The sequence below is a fragment of the Trichechus manatus genome, unplaced genomic scaffold (assembly GCF_000243295.1).
Source record: "Trichechus manatus latirostris isolate Lorelei unplaced genomic scaffold, TriManLat1.0 scaffold00091, whole genome shotgun sequence".
Classification (NCBI taxonomy): Eukaryota; Metazoa; Chordata; class Mammalia; order Sirenia; family Trichechidae; genus Trichechus; species Trichechus manatus.
In genome coordinates, this window is record NW_004444027.1 from 7,679,067 (window position 1) to 7,691,169 (window position 12,103).

Consider the following 12,103-nt stretch of genomic DNA (forward strand, 5'->3'; position numbering starts at 1 on the left):
ATTTCTGAAATGATATATCTTTGGCTATGTATATTTTCACCAAAAAAAAAAAAAAGTCCTCTAAGGTCTAGAAGGAGAGTGTTGACATGTGGTTGGGTTGTTGACCAACGTCATAAAACAATATGTGTACTGACTGTTTAATGAGAAACTGTTCTGTAAACCTTCACCTAAAGTACAATTTAAAAAAAAGAGTGATGATAATGGGCATCCTTGTCTCTTTCCTTTTCTCAAGGGGAATGCTCTCAATCTTTCTCCTTTGAGAATATTTTAGCTGTTGGTTTTGCATATATGCACTTAATTATGTTGAGGAATTTCCCTTCTTTTCATATTTGGCTGAGAGTTTTTATCAGGAAACTGTGTTGGATTTTATCAAATGCCTTTCTGCATCAATTGAGATGATCATGTGATTCTTTTCCTTCATTTTATTTATGTGGTGAATTACATTGGTTGATTTTCTAATGTTGAACCATCCTTGCATTCCTAGTGTGAATTCCACTTGATTCTGATGTATTTTTGTTGTTGTTGTTGTTGACATGCTGTTGAATTCTTTTGGCTAGAATTTTTTTGAGAATTTTTGCATCTATATTCATGAGGGATATTGGTCTGTAATTTTCTTTTTTTGTAGTGTCTTTGTCCTATAGGGTTGCTATGAGTTGGAGTCGACTCTACGACAACAGGTTGCCTGGCTTTGGTATCAGGGTTTTGCTGGCTTTATAGAATGAATTAGGGAGTATCCCTTCCTTTTCTATTTTCTGAAATAGTTTGAGTTGAATTGGTATCAACTCTTGTCTGAATGTTTGGTGTAATTCTCCAGGGAAGTCATCTGATCTGGGTTTTTTTTTTTTTTTTTTGGGGGGGGGGTGTTTATGACATCTCTTACCTTCTTTTTGATTTAAAAAATTTTTCTCCTTTTCACCTTCCATTTCTCTTAAGACATTATTTGTTTTATATATTTGTTTTTGTGTTTCTTCTACTTTAGTTTTTTTGTGTGCTTTAGGTGAAGTTTTACAGCTCAAGTTAATTTCTCATACAAAAAATTTATGCACATATTGTTATGTGACACTGGTAGAAATCCCTATAATGTGACAGCACACTCCCCTTTTCCACCCGGGGTTTCCCACATCCATCCAACCAGCTCCTGTCCCTTCCTGCTTTCTCATCCTGCCTCCGGACAGGAGCCACCTTTTTGGGCTCATGTATCTGCTTGAACTAAGAAGCACACTCTTCAAGAGTATTATTTTATGTTTTATAGTGCAGTCTAATCTTTCTCTGAAGAGTGGGTTTCGAGAATGGTTTTAGTTCTGGGTTAACAGTGCGTCTGGTGGCCATGGCTCCAAGGATTCCTACAGTCTTCAGTCAGACCATAAAGTCTGGTCTTTTTACATGAATTTTAGTTCTGCTCCATACTTTTGTCCCACTCCATCAGAGACTCTCTGCTGTGTTCCCTGTCAGGTTGGTCATTGGTGGTAGCTGGGCACCATATAGTTCTTTTGGTCTCAGGCTGATAGAGTCTCCGGTTTATGTGGCACTAATGTCTCTTGGGCTAATATCTTCCTTGTATCTTTGGTATTCTTCATTCTCCTTTGCTCCAAGTGGGTTGGGACCAATTGGTGCATCTTAGATGGCTGCTTGCAGGCTTTTACGACCCTAGATGCCACTCACCAAAATGGGATGCAGAACATTTTCTTAATAAACTTTGTTACACCAGTTGACCTAGATTTCCCCCGAAACCATGGTCCCCAGGCCCCAGCCCCAGCTACTCTGTCCCTCAAAGTGTTTTGTTGTGTTCAGGAAACGTCTTAGCTTTTGGTTTAGTCCAGTTGTGCTGACTTCCCCGATATTGTGTGTTGTCCTTCCCTTCACCTAAGATGATTCTTGTCTACTGTCTAGGGAACTTCCCTCTCCCTCCCTCCCCACCCTGGTAACCATCAAAGAATGTTTTTGTCTGTGTTTAAGCCTTTTCTTTAGTTCTTATGATAGTGGTCTCATACAATATTTTTCCTTTGTCAACTAATCTCACTCAGCATAATGCCTTCCAGATTCCTCTATGTTGTGAGATGTTTTGCGAATTCACCATTGTTTTTTATCATCGTGTAGTATTCCATTGTGTGTATGTATCATAATTTGTTTATCCATTCATCTGTTGATGGGCACCTAGGTTGTTTCCATTTTTTTGCTATTGTGAACAGTGTTGCACTGAACTTGGTGTGCATGTATCTATTCATGTGACAGCTCTTATTTCTCTAGGGTATATTCCAAGGAGTAGGCTTGCTGGATCGTATGGCACTTCTATTTCTAGCTTTTTAAGGAAGCACCAAATAAATTTCCAAAATGGTTATACCATTTTACATTCCCACCAGTCTCTCCACAACCTCTCCAACATTTATTATTTTGTGTTTTTTGGATTAGTGCCAGCCTTGTTGGGGTGGGATGGTATCTCATCGTAGTTTTGATTTACATTTCTCTAGAGACTAATGATCATGAGCATTTCCTCATGTATCTGTTAGCCGTCTGAATGTCGTCTTTGGTGAAGTGTCTGTTCATATCCTTTGCCCATGTTTTAATTGGGCTATTTGTCTTTTTGTTGTTGAGGTGTTGCAGTATCTTGTAGATTTTAGAGATTAGACCTTATCAGATATGTCGTAGCCAAAAATTTTTTCCCAGTCTATAGGTTCTCTTTTTACTCTTTTGGTTATGTATTTTGATGAGCACAAATGTTTGATTTTTAGGAGCTCCCAGTTATCTAGTTTCTCTTCTGGTGTTTGTGCATTGTTAGTTATGGTATATATTCTGTTTATGCTATGGATTAGGGTTCCTAGCATTGTCCCTACTTTTTCTTCCATGCTCTTTATCGTTTTAGATTTTATATTTCAGTCTTTGATCCATTTTGAATTAGTTTTTTTACATGGTATGAGGTATGAGTCTTGTTTCGTTTTTTTGCAGATGACTATCCAGTTATGCCAAAACCATTTGTTAGAGACTGTCTTTTCCCCCATTTAACAGACTTTGGGCCTTTGTCAAGTATCAGCTACTAGGTGGATGAATTTATCTCTGGATTCTCAATTCTGTTCCATTGGGCTGTGTATCTGTTGTTCCAGTACGAGGCTGTTTTGACTACCGTGGCTTTATAATAGGTTCTAAAATCAGGTGAGGCTTCCGACTGTGTTCTTCTTCAGTAATGCTTTATTTATCTGAGGCCTCTTCCCTTTCCATATGCAGTTGGTAATTTGTTTCTCCATCTCGTTAAAAAATGTTGTTGGAATTTGGATCATGGTTGCATTGTATCTGAAGATCACTTTGGGTAGAATTGACATTTTCACAATGTTGAGTCTTCCTATCCATGAGCATGACATGTTTTTCCACTTATGTAGGTCTCTTTTGGTTTTTGCAGTAATGTCTTCTGGTTTTTGTTTGTTTTTTTATAGGTTTTTTAAGTCTCTAGTTAGATTTATTCTTAATTATTTTTTTCTTGGAGGCTATTGCAAATGGTATTGATTTGGTGATTTCCTCCTGGAAGTTCTCTGTGTAGAGGAAGCCAACTGATTTTTGTATGTTTATCTTGTATCCTGATACTTTGCTGAAATCTTCTATTAGTTTCAGTAGTTTTCTTGTGGATTTTTTGGGGTTTTCTGTGTATAAGATCATATCATCTGCAAATAGAGATACTTTTACTTCTTCCTTACCAATATGGATGCCCTTTATTTCTTTTTCTTGCCTTATTGCTCTGGCTAGGACCGCCAGCACAATGTTGAATAAGAGTGGTGATAAAAGACATCCTTGTCTGGTCCTGTTCTCAAGGGGAATGCTTTCAGACTCTCTCCATTTAGGATGATATTAGCTGTTGGCTTTGTATAAGTGCCCTTAATTATATTGAGGAATTTCCCTGCTATTTCTATTTTGCTGAGAGTTTTTATCATGAATGTGTGTTGGACTTTCTCCAGTGCCTTTTCTGCATTGATTGATAAGATCATGTGGTTCTTATCTTTTGTCTTATTTATGTGATGAATTACACTGATTGTTTTTCTAATGTTGAACCACCCCTACCTACCTGGTATGAATCCCACGTGGTCATGATGGGTTATTTTTTTGATAGGTTGTTGAATCCTATTGGCTAAAATTTTGTTGAGGATTTTTGTGTCAATGTTCATAAGAGATATTGGTCTGTAATTTTCCTATTTTGTGGTGTCTTTACCTGGTTTTGGTATCAGGGTTATGCTGGCTTCATAGAGTGAGTTTGGGATTATTCCATCCTTCTCTCTGCTCTGAAATACCTTTAGTAGTAATGGTGTTAACTCTTTGAAAGTTTGGTAGAGTTCTCCAGTAAAGCCCTCAGGGACAGGGATTTTTTTTGTTGTCGTTGTTGAGAGTTTTTTTTATTACCTCTTCAATCTCTTCTTTTGTTATAGGTTTATTTAGTTTTTCTACCTTGGTTTGTGTTAGTTTACATAGGTAATGTGTTTCTAGAAATTTGTCCATTTCCTCTAGGTTTTCAAATTTATTGGAGTACAGTTTTTCATAGTATTCTGTTATGATTCTTTTAATTTCAGTTGGGTCTGTTCTGATAGCACCCATCTCATTTCTTCTTCAGGTTATTTGCTTCCTCTCCTATTTTTCTGTTGTAAGTTTTGCCAATGGTTTATCAATTTTCTTGATCTTTTCAAAGAACCAGCTTTTGGTCTTGTTGACTCTTTTAATTGTTTTTCTACTCTCTATTTCATTTAATTCTGCTCTAATTTTTATTATTTGCTTTCTTCTGTTGCCTGAGGACTACTTTTGCTGCTCTCTTTCTATTTATTTGAGTAGTAGGGTTAATGTTTTGATTTTGGCCTTTTCTTCTTGAAGGTGTGCATTTATTGCTATAAACTGACCTCTGAACATTGCTTTTGCTGTGTTCCCAAGAGTCTGGTGGGATGTGTTTTCATTCTCATTTGATTCTGTGAATTTCTTTATTCCATCCTTGATTTCTTCCATAACCCAGTAGTTTTTGAGCAAGGTGTTGTTCAGTTTCCATGTATTAGTTTTTTTCCTTGCTTGTTCTGTTATTTATTTCTACTTTCATGGCTTTATGGTCAAAAAAGATGCTTTGTAAAATTTCGATATTTTGCATTCTAGTAAGGCTTGCTTTGTGGCCTAATATGTGGTCTATTCTGGCTAATGTTCCATGTGCATTGGAAAAGAAAGTATATTTGGCTGCTGTTGGTTGGAATGTTCTGTATATGTCTATGAGATCAAGTTGGTTGATTGTGCCATTTAGATCTTCCATGTCTTTAGTGTGCTTCTTTCTGGATGTTCTGTCCTTCAACAATGTGTTGAAGTCTCCTGTTATTACTGTGAGGCTGTCTATCTCTCTTTTCAATGCTGTTAGAGTTTGTTTTATGTACTTTGGAGCCCTGTCATTGGGTGCGTATATATTTATTATGGTTATGTCTTCCTGGTGTATTAACCCTTTAATCATTATATAGTGTCTTTCCTTATCCTTTGTGGTGGATTTTGCATTAAAGTCTATTTTATCAGAGATTAATATTCTCACTCCTGGATCTTTTCTGGTTATTGTTTGCTTGATATATTTTTTTCCATCCTTTGAGTTTTAGTTTGTGTCTTTGAGTCTAAGGTGTGTCTCTTTTAGGCAGCATATAGACAGATTGTGTTTTTTTTATCCTTTCTGCCACTCTCTGTCTCTTTATTGGTGCATTTACTCCATTTACATTCAGCGTAATTATTGATAGGTATGAGTTTAGTGCTGTCATTTTGATGTATTTTTTTGTGGTGTTGACAGTTTCTGTTCCAGTTAATTTTTTGTGCTGAGTCATTTTTCTTTATTTTCTTTTCATCTTTTTCATTGTTGTTGATTTTGTATTTGCTGAGTCTTTATGTTTTTCTTCTTTTTTATTTAGATGTGTAGATTTGTTAGTTTCCATTGTGGTTACCTTATAATTTACCTCTATTTTTCTAAGTTTAAGCCAATCTTTTATTTCTTGATATCACCTTAACTTCCTCTCCATATGAAGGTTCTTTGACTACAGTATTTAGTCCCTCTTTTTTGTTTTAATGTTGTCATCTTTTATGTATTTACATCTCTGTTTCCCTATTTTAGCTTTGACTTATATTTGTGACTTCCCTATCTGAGTTGATATCTGGTTGTTCTGTCCTGTGTTCTAGTGTTGGGTTGTTATCTATATTATTGATTCTCTAGCCAAAGGACTCCCTTTAGTATTTCTTGTAATTTTTGTTTGGTTTATACAAATTCCCTTAACTTCTGTTCATCTGGAAATGCCCTGATTTCACCATCATATTTGAGAGACAGTTTTGCTGGATATATAATTCTTGGCTGGCAGTTTTTTTCCATCATGGCTTTGTATATGGCATCCCATTGCCTTCCTGCCTGCATGGTTTCTGCTGAGTAGTCAGAGCTTAGTCGTATTGACTCTCTTTTTGTAGGTGACTTTTCATTTATCCCTAGCCACTCTTAAAATTCTCTCTTTATCTTTTGTTTCAGCAAGTTTGCTTATAATATCTCTTGGTGACTTTCTTTTGGGATCTACCCTGTGTGGGGTTTGATGAGCTTTTTGGATACATATCTTCTTGTCTTTCATGATATTGGGGAAGTTTTCTGCCAGCAAATCTTCAACAATTCTCTCTGTATTTTCTGTTATCCTCCCCGTTCTGGCCCTCTAGTCACTCGTAGGTTATTCCTCTTGATAAAGTCCCACATAATTCTTAGAGTTTCTTCATTTTTTTAATTCTTTTATCTGATTTTTCCTCAAATAAATTGGTGTCAAGTGCTTTATCTTCAGTTTCACTAATTCTGACTTGTTTTGCCTCAATTCTGCTCCTATTACTTTTTATTGAATTGTCTAATTCTGAAATTTTATTGTTAATCTTTTGGATTTCTATTTGCTGTCTCTGTATGGATTTTAGCAGCCTGTTAAATTTGTCATTCTGCTCTTGTATAGCTTTCCTAAATTCCTCTATTGCTTTGTCTGTGTGTTCCTTGGCTTGGTCAGAGTTTTGCCTGAACTCCTTCCTGATACCTTGAAGAGCTTTGTATATTAATCTTTTGAATTCTGCCTCTGGTAATTCCAAGACGTTCTCTTCCTCCGGAAGGTTTCCTGGTTCTTTGTTTTGGTCACTTGCTGGAGGCATCATGGTCTGCCTCTTTATATGATTTGATATTGACTGTTGTCTCCTAGCCATCAGTAAGTTATTATATTTGTTTATTGTGTGTTTGCTTACTGTGTCCTAGCTTCTTGTTTTGTTTCATTTTGATGTGCCCAAATAGGCTGGGCGTGTGAGCTACTTTCATTATTGACATCTTTGAAGCTCTCACATCCTGTCACCAGGTGGTTAGAGCTGCTACTAGGTGTGTCAGCCCAGGAATCTGTTTACTTTTCTTGTGTGGATTCAGCCCAGGTGTTCAGGTCATTGGTCACTGATTGTGTGGTGCAGGCTCTTACCTACAGTCCTAGGCAAGCAGGGCTACATAGGGGGTGACTGGAGCAGGCACAGGATCTGGCTACTGTAGGGGGTTATGTGCTGAGCAAGGTAGGGGGTTCACAGCTGCCTCTGAGTGCCTTGGTGGAAGGCGTGTCTCTGTCCCATAGAGCACGTAGGCTTTGGGTTTTTCATCCGGACTTTGGGCACCTAATTCTGTTGGGTGTAAGGACCAGGAGGCACTACTGCTTAATCTCCGATCCCTGTTGTGGGTGGCTAGATGGAAAGGGTGAAGCCGCCAGTCTTCAGGCCCCTGATGTGGGTAGGTGAGGACCCTGCTTAATGGGTAGTGCAGTGTCAAATGTCACAAGTCTGCCTCTCTCTTTTAGTTGTTGCAATTGAAAATAGGCTTCAGGAATATACCCTGTTGTGCTATGCTAATGAGGGCCCACATTGTTGAATGGTCCCATGCAGGTTTAGGCAGGGGTGAAAGGCATTCGAAGTCCATGGAGCCCTTATACCTGTGCCTAGGCAAAGGGGCTGTACCTGCCCTGAGTTCCTGGCTTAGAGGGCGTGTCAATTTTTTAAAGCCATGTGTCTGATTTGGGTGTGGTTAGTTCTGAGCTCCCAGCTTAGGGGAGCTGGCAGTTTCTATTTTGTTTGTTTATTTTTTCTCTCCCCAAAGCCGGGAGCCTGGCTCAGGTGCGTCAGGTCCCACTTCTGGCTTAGGGGGCACAGCAAATGCTGAGCATTGTGGGAACAGCACCAGAGCAAAACGAGGAAGGGGCGGGGAAGGGAAGAGAGGCACTTTTCTGTTATAGAAGTCCCAAAGGGGAAAGGGTTATTTTGATCGCACACGGTAGGTTAGATGGTTGCACTTGACTTTTGCAGATCCAGCACTGCTTCCCTTTGGCTCTGGAGGCTTGTGCAGACTCTCCACCACTCGGTTTTCCCCACGTGGTAAAATGTGTCCTGAGTGCTACAGCTTGCCTCAGCCCACGTGTGCCAACAGATCCAGCCTGCAGGGTGCTGACTAGGTCAGGTCTGGCACTTCTTCACTGCTTCTGAACTGTCAGTCCCTCCCCCTGCTGCTCAGTCCGACTCCTCAACTTTGTCTTTGATGTTCAGGGCTCCTAGATTGTCATATATAATCGATTCACTTGTTTTTTCAGGTCTTTTTTATAAGAGGGACCACAGGAAGCGTCTGACTATTCCACCGTCTTGACCCCGCCTTTTCTACTTTAGTTTTCATTTATAAAATTAAATTTTAATGTTATTTGAGATCTTGCATAATTTTCTTAAGGCTGCTAGCTCATTTTGAAATAGTATGCTACAGTTTTGATAGCTTTTGAGCCTGTCTTTCTGACATGTCTTCATTATCTCTAGGGATGCTATTCTGCTGCTTATTACTTTTTTTTTGAATAATAACTTTGTAGGAGATTTGACCTGAATACACACCTCCACAGAAAGGCCCCTTCCTTGATTCCCTCACCAATCGTCTCTAAAAGGAGGATAGTTTCGGATGGGAGCCCTTTAACAAAATGTGCATTTTTATGTGAATTTAGTTTTCCTGAATTTTTAGGAGAACTGGTACATATAGCTTTTGTAACTTCATAGTGTTCCTTCATCTATTGTTTCACATAGTGCTAAGAAAAAAATATGGCAGCTTGCTTTTTGAGATTCCCTGTTTCTGTTCCCCTCTTCCACTTTTATCTGTGTTTATTTCCGTAATTTTTCCTTTCCTTTATCTCTGTAATACCTGTCCCAGTAAATTTTGATTCCACTCCCAGTAGTGGAGTCCTGGAAGAGTTCATTGAGAGTTCATAGAGAGACTATACAGCTTCAGCTTCTTACCGCAGGCGCTTTGTATGTGCCTGTTAGAATGAGAAAACTACTCCTAGTTGCAGCTGTTGTTCTCAGATTGGCCATCTGTGCTTTCCAGTAAATACCTGTTGGTTATTTTGCTGTTGTTTTCAGGTCCATCAGATGCCCTGTTGCTTCCCTTTGCTTTCTGTAGTACAGATGCTGATAAAATGCATGTTTTGTGGCTATTGGTGGTTTTTGTCCACTGGCTTTATGTTGGGGTTCATGAGGAAATCTTGTCACCTAGTTTGTTGTAAATATTGTCTGCCAGTTTTCAATTTTGCTTTTTAGTTTCTCTTTTTTTAATTTGTTTTTTTTTTTTTTTTTTTCCTGTGAGGCAGCTGCAGCTGCACTCGTAGAGCAGTGGTTCTCAAAATTTATTATACATAAGAATCACCTGGGGATCTTGTTTAACTGTAGATTCTGATTCAGTATATCTGGAGTGGAAATGCAAATTCTCAGCAGAGGTTCAAACCAGAACAAACCCAATTTGAAGCCCTGCTTTGAACAAAACCAGGATGGAAAGTAGTTGGGCAAGCCTGTGACTCTCAGTGCCTTTGTCTGTTAAAGTACTTTATATAGCAATGACTTATCTGATTCTTTGTATAGATCCCTAATTAAAACAGTTTTCAACCCAATAAAATAGCTTCATCCAGCCTAATAGAGTTGGACAACTCCTTGGTGGCCTCTTCCTTTGTCCTCTCAGGTTTGATAGCTTCAGGGTTAAGTTCCTGCCACCTTCAGCAGGGCCACCCACTGAAACATTTAATGAGGAGAAGAGTATTGTTTCTTGGAGTAATTACAAGAGACATTTAATACAACCTTTTCTAAGATAGAAGGCCTTTTGAAATGCAGAGTATTGGGGAAGATTTAGCCCAAGATCAGTGACTGCCTTAGCTGTTACGAGTCATATTAATAATGCCTTATTTCTGCCTTGGCCAAAAAGCTCTGGGGTCTGTCTCTAAAGTTCATTAAACTTTTGTTCAAGAGACTTATGCGTGGAACTTATGCTTCTAAGTCTTTTCTTTCAATTTTTTAGACTGTAACTCAAGTGGCTGTGGCCCTAGGGCAAAACAGTGATGAAATAAGCAACTTCCTCTTTGAATCTCCCCATTCCTAGAAGACCATTATATCCTGGGTGTTGGAAGCATACAAGTCTATGTTTGTATTTTATTAGGATTCCTGGATACTGGAAATTCTGGGTGCAAATAAACAATACTTCTGGGAGACACATTTGAGGACTCAAATTATACCTTACCTTTTCAGGAAACTCCCTGTCTTCCTCAAAAGTTACATATTAAAGATTTTTATTTGGCTCTTAGTTTAGATACACTTGGGGAATCATCCACTTAAAGTAACTATTAAGAAAATCATTTTGTTAATAATTCATTTTGTTAAGTAAATAATTCTTTTGTAATGTAAAAAATGACTCCCCAATGAATCTGTTTTAGAATTTCAACTTTCAGTATCACACTGTCATCTCTCAAGGCAAAACTGTATTTTTTTTTCTTCCCACTGTCTTCCCCTTCATATCCAGAGAAGGAAAATAGTTTCCTTCACATAAGATATGTGGTTTCTCTTTCCCTAATCTCCCATATGATTGTTTGAATCTCTTGCTCCCAAGGAAGCTGAAGAAAAATCCTGGATTTGGGTGTGAGAGAGACCTGGGCTCCCATTCCAGCTTTGCCCTAACTAGCTGTGAGACTTTAATAAGTTAGCTAACCTCCAATGGTTTTCTCACCTGCAAAATGGGTATAAAAATCTCTGTATCACTATTTGCCAGCAAGATTAATGTAATAACATATATAAAGCACTTGGTGCCTGGCAAAGTATAGATGCTCAAAAAATAATTAGAAGAACTGCTACTCTTGCCAGTGAAAATTCAACCTCTTGCTAAGAGAAATACTTTGTGAAAATTAACCTCCTACCCCCTATAGCTGAAATTTCATCCCTTTCTCTTTCTGTATTGTTGAGGACATTTCTCAATACAAATTTATCTACAGTCACTAAGGAAACCCTGGTGGCATAGTGGTTAAGAGCTATGGCTGCTAACCAAAAGGTTGGCAGTTCAAACCTACCAGGCACTCCTTGGAAACTCTATGGGGCAGTTCTACTCTGTCCTCTAGGGTTGCTATGAGTTGGAATTGACTGGACAACAATGGGTTTGTTTGTTTGTTTTTTTACAGTCACTAAAACAAATCAGAAGTACCCATTCAGTCATACCGTAAGCAAAGAAATCCAAACCAAAATATGTGGGTGGTGGGATGGCAGTGGGGCGAACATATAGACACCAGGACATCTTTTCATTCCCATTTCTGATTTTTTCATGCCTCACCTGTTTCGTTGTCATAGATGTGCCTGGTTCTTTTCATAGACGTAGACATGACTCCTAGCCAAGCAGTCCCCTTAGAGTCTAGGATCTACAGAGAGAGGTGGTCTTAGATGGGGGTCCTTTTGAAAAATGTTACTTCAGAGACTAGAAAATCAAGCTTATACCTGCTGGTTCTGATTTCTCTCTTGGCCTTCTGTCCCTTCTTGTCAGTTTTTAAACACAGTTCTTTCCACCAACCTGTGCTATTCCTGATTTACCCCACCTCTCCTGGCCCCCAACTCTTTTGTTCTCCTGTCCCTGCTACTGCCTCCCCTTCCCAATATACTCAGTTGCTGCTTAAATGTCACTTTTGAAACAGCAGAAGGACATGCTGTTTTTGAAGATCTTGGGAAAAAATTTATTTTTGATCCATTTGGTGGTAAGAGTACTCATAAGAAATGTATTCAGGGACCCTCTCCAGCCTCTTTCACTGGTGTG

At 38.6% G+C, this 12,103-nt stretch overlaps 1 protein-coding gene across 3 annotated transcripts in view; it reads left to right on the plus strand.

Moving 5' to 3' along the window:
• The window catches only part of MSRA (methionine sulfoxide reductase A), a 798,651-nt gene that overhangs the window by 695,869 nt on the left and 90,679 nt on the right, over positions 1-12,103 (plus strand). The gene's annotated exons all lie outside the window — the stretch shown is intronic.